The following is a 4477-nucleotide window of genomic DNA, read 5'->3' on the forward strand; positions in this document are numbered from 1 at the left end:
TTTTGATTTTGAGAGGGAGTCTTGCTCTGTGGCCCAGACTGGAGTGCAGTGGCATGATCTCACTGCAACCTCCGCCTCCTGTGTTCAAGGGATTCTCCTGTCTCAGCTTCCTGCTTAGCTGGGATTACAGGCACCCGCCACCACGCCCAGCTAACTTTTGTATTTTTAGTAGAAATGGGGTTTCACCATGTTGGCCAGACTGGTCTGGAACTCCTGACTGCCTACCTCAGCCTCCCAAAGTGCTGGGATTATATGCTGAGCCACCCCGCCCAGCAGAAAATTGTTTTTTTATTGTAGCAGAATGAGGAGGAATTGAAGAGAAAACGGAGATAGAACCTGAAAGACCCCAAATGAGAGAACCTGTAGCTCCCAAGAATAAGATCTTCCGGAAGAACTAGGCCCAGAACTAGGCGTCTGGGAACCCTGAAATTCTTGCAGGAGTAGCATCACCCTGACCCTCTGCCTTCCTTTAGGCAAAGGACATGCTTCCATTGTTTGTTCAATTGTTTTTGTTTGTTAAATAAATGAAACCCTTTTCATGTATCTTTGAAATTACGTTGGTTCTGTTACCTTGTGATCACAAATGATGCTGCAGTCATCACTCTGTACACTTCTCATTGGCCACTTGTGTATTTCTACAGGGTAGAGGCCTGGAGAGCAGTTGTTCCAGCAGAGTGATTACCTCGGTTTGTTGTTGTTGTTTGTTTGTTTTATTTTGAAAAGGAATCTCACTCTGTTGCTGAGGTTGGAGTGTGCAGCGGTGTGATCTCAGCTCACTGCAACCTCCGCCTCCTGGGTTCAAGCAATTCCCTGCCTGAGCCTGCCGAATAGCTGGGATTACAGGCAACTGCCACTACACTGGACTAATTGCTGTAGTTTCAGTAGAGACAGGGTTACACCATCTTGGCTAGGCTGGTCTTGAACTCCTGACCTCGTGATCCACCTGCCTGGGCCTCCCAAAGTGCTGGAATTACAGGCATGAGCCACCATGCCCAGCCTACATGGTTTTTGTATATTTATTTATTTATTCATTTTTGAGACAGAGTCTCGCTCTGTGACCTGCAGTCACAGGCTGCAGTGCAGTGGCACGATCCCAACTCACTGCAACACCTGCCTCCCAGCTTCAAGTGATTCTCCTAATTCAGCCTCTTGAGTAGCTGGGATTACAGGCCCAAGCCACCACACCAGGCTAATTGTTGTATTTTTAGCAGAGATGGGGTTTTACCACGTTGACCAGGCTGGTCTCCAACTCCTGACCTCAAGTGATCTGCCCACCCTGGCCTCTCAAACTGCTGGGATTATAGGCGTGAGGCACGGCGCCCAGTAATTACACGGATTTTATATCCTTCCATTTTTTGGAGTTATTTCTGGCTTATTAACTGTTACTCTTTCGTTGTGTCAGTGATGGCTTTCGGGTTTCTACACTGCATCTTGATCAGTCTGCCATCAAGTGACATTGGACCTCCCCTTCTGGCCTTTATGCTAGTGTTGTCATGTAATTTGATTTTAGACATGTTATAAACCCCAGAATTCATTATTCTTGCTTTTATTTAATCTGTCAAATTTTAAAAAATATTTAAATAGTAAGAAAATAAGATATTTACATGCATAGCGACTTTCAGTCATCTCCATTGCCTTGTATGGGTCCAGATTTCTTCCTGGTATCCCTATCTTTACGCCTGGGGGAATCCTTTAACATCTTTTGTAGTGTGGTTTGGTGAATTCTGGTGTTTTTGTTTTTTTGTTTTTGTTTTTGAGACAGAGTCTTGCTCTGTCTCCAGGCTGGAGTGCAATGGCGTAATCTCGGCTCACTGCAAACTCCACCTCCTGGGTTCAAGCGATTCTTCCACCTGAGCCTCCCGAGTAGCTCGGACTACAGGTGCGTGCCACCATGCCCGGCTCATTTTTGTATTTTCAGTAGAGATGGGGTTTCACCATATTGGCCAGGATGGTCTGGATCTCTTGACCTCGTGATCCGCTCACCTCAGCCCCGCAAAGTGCTGGGAATATAGGCATGAGCCATGAACCCGGCATTTTTTGCTATGTCTTTAAATATCCTTATTTCAGTCACATTTTGGAAAAGTTTCTCATTTGGCATAGAATTCTACGGAAACTTTCACTACTTTAGGATGTTGCCAATCTGACACTTTGTCATTGATATATCATCTTTCCTGTTTTTGTCATAAACTGGGCTTCCTGTACTTTTTATATCATTTTTGGATTGTGTATTTAAATTATAAATATTAAATTAAAATACCAAAAGGCCCTGGGTGAGGTGGCTCATGCCTGTAATCCCAGCACTTTGGGAAGGGGAGGTGGAGGACCGCTTGAGGCCCAGAGTTGGAGACCAGCCTGGGCAAGATATCAAGACCCTGTCTCTACCCTTTGTATGTATATAGAAGTCCGAGATTCATTTTAAGTTCTCCAACAATCCCTTAAAGTAAAATGTGCCCGCCCTGAGGGTCAGACCTACCTACTGACTTGCAATCTGTGTTTGGGAGACATTCTCAACAGCATTTGCTTTCCCTAGCCAAGTGGTTTTTGTGTTTTCCTCACACCTGAATGTCTTCAGTGTAAAACTTGTCAGAAACCATTTTCTTTGCTAAAAATTTCAAAATGCTCTGCCTTCAAGTAAGTGCATTAAAATGAATTTCTCAGCCGGGCATGGTGGCTCATGCCTGTAATCCCAGCACTTTGGGAGGGCAAGCTGGGCAGATCACCTGAGGTCAGGAGTTGGACAACAGACTGACCAACATGAAGAAACCCCATCTGTAAAAAAAAAAACAAAAAAAAAATTAGCCAGGTATGGTGGCCCAAGCCTGTAGTCTCAGCTACTCGAGAGTCTGAGGCAAGAGAATCACTTGAGCCCAGGAGGCAGAGGTTGCAGTGAGCCAAAATTGCACCATTGCACTCCAGCCTCCATCTCAAAAAAGAAAAAATAAATTTCTTTCCGAGTTGCATCCCTGGAATCCATGGAAAATCCAGGAGAGACAATCAAGTGCTACAGAAGTGAGCACTAATCAGGGGAGGACCACGCGTGGCTTCCTCACTAGGAGTCAGGGCAAAGTTACCTGCTTTGGTCTCCAGTGCAGACACAAACTCGGTTCACCTGCGATGGGAGGACCAGGCCCAGAGGAGGCGGACTTCCTTTTCAGGAGCCTTCAGATAGGAAATCTCCTAGGATTTCTTTCTTTCTCTTTGATCTACTTCCAACTCTTTTCTCCAAGACCTTTTTCGGATCCCTCCTGCCCAGGACCTAAGGGGGCGGTGCCCTTCCCTCCAGGTCCCTTCCTGCCTGGGTGTCTTCCGAGCCCAAGATCACCCTGAAAGTTACTGCCCACCAGAGACAGCGAGAGGACCAAGGAGGACGGCGGATGCGGTGGGAACCACAGAGTGACCGCGCATCTGAGTCTCCTGGGCTCTTCGCAAATTGAAGCTTCCCCCTGAAGCTTCTCTTCAAGTCACAGGGAAGGGAAGGGTGGCTGCTGACCCAGCAGGAGAAGCCCCTAGGGAGGACCTGGCCCTACCCCCTGGGCCCTGAAGACAGGCCTTGCCAAGGCTGATTTTGACTGAGAGCCCCAAAGAAAAGGCTCAAGGGCAGCCCAAACTCCAACCCCAAGATTAAGGCTTTCAAATGTCTGAGTTTTTCCAGGTTGGTCAGTAGAATCTATCCCGCCTTTATCAGGAGACTCCTTTGCCAAAATTCAAAGACCTGGGATTCTTGCTGCTTGCGGCAAAGAAAGCCAATCACTGATATGACTATTCCCAAAGAATGGGTTTTAATACGGTGCTGCAGCGGGGGGAGATGAGAACTCAGTCTCAAATCCATCTCCCTGACCAACCAAAACCAGATGTTTAGATCACAGGGAAGAAATGTAACAATGTATAAGAAAACAAGAACTAGGGAGGGCAAAGAAGCAATCACAGTGAATGAGGGGTCCAGCATCTCACTGTCTGGATGACTTTCAGTTCTTTGATAGATTGAGAGGCCTGAAGGAACTCAAATAAAACAAACATTAAGTTTCAAACTTTAAGAACAGAAGCTTTCTATGTTTACCAAAAAATCTACATTTTCTTGGTTTCAGATCAAGAAAGAGAAAGATTGTACAGTCTGCAGTTACCTAAATAGGAAACCAAATAATTTTCTGAACAACAGGATGTATGGGGTCAAAGAACGACCACCCTACAGAACGGTGTTTTGGCCTGAGCATAGCGAATGATAAAGCTGCATCATCTAAATGGGATTAAGCTGCACGTGTGGGCTGGATGTGGTGGCTCACACCTGTAATCCCAGCACTTTGGGAGGCTGTGGGTGGATCACTTGAGATCAGGAGTTTGAGACAAGCCTGACCAACATGGTGAAACCCTGTCTCTAATAAAAACACAAAAATTAGCCAGACGTCATGGTGGGCATCTGTAATCCCAGCTACTAGGGCGGCTGAAGCAGGACTATTGCTTGAACCTGGGAAATGGAGGT

At 46.3% G+C, this 4477-nt stretch overlaps 1 long non-coding RNA gene across 1 annotated transcript in view; it reads right to left on the reverse strand.

Annotated features, from left to right (window-relative positions):
* LOC119469923 overlaps nucleotides 1-4477 on the reverse strand; it is a 51587-nt gene that overhangs the window by 10598 nt on the left and 36512 nt on the right. The gene's annotated exons all lie outside the window — the stretch shown is intronic.

The sequence above is a fragment of the Cebus imitator genome, unplaced genomic scaffold (assembly GCF_001604975.1).
Source record: "Cebus imitator isolate Cc_AM_T3 unplaced genomic scaffold, Cebus_imitator-1.0 Scaffold1029, whole genome shotgun sequence".
Taxonomy (NCBI): Eukaryota; Metazoa; Chordata; class Mammalia; order Primates; family Cebidae; genus Cebus; species Cebus imitator.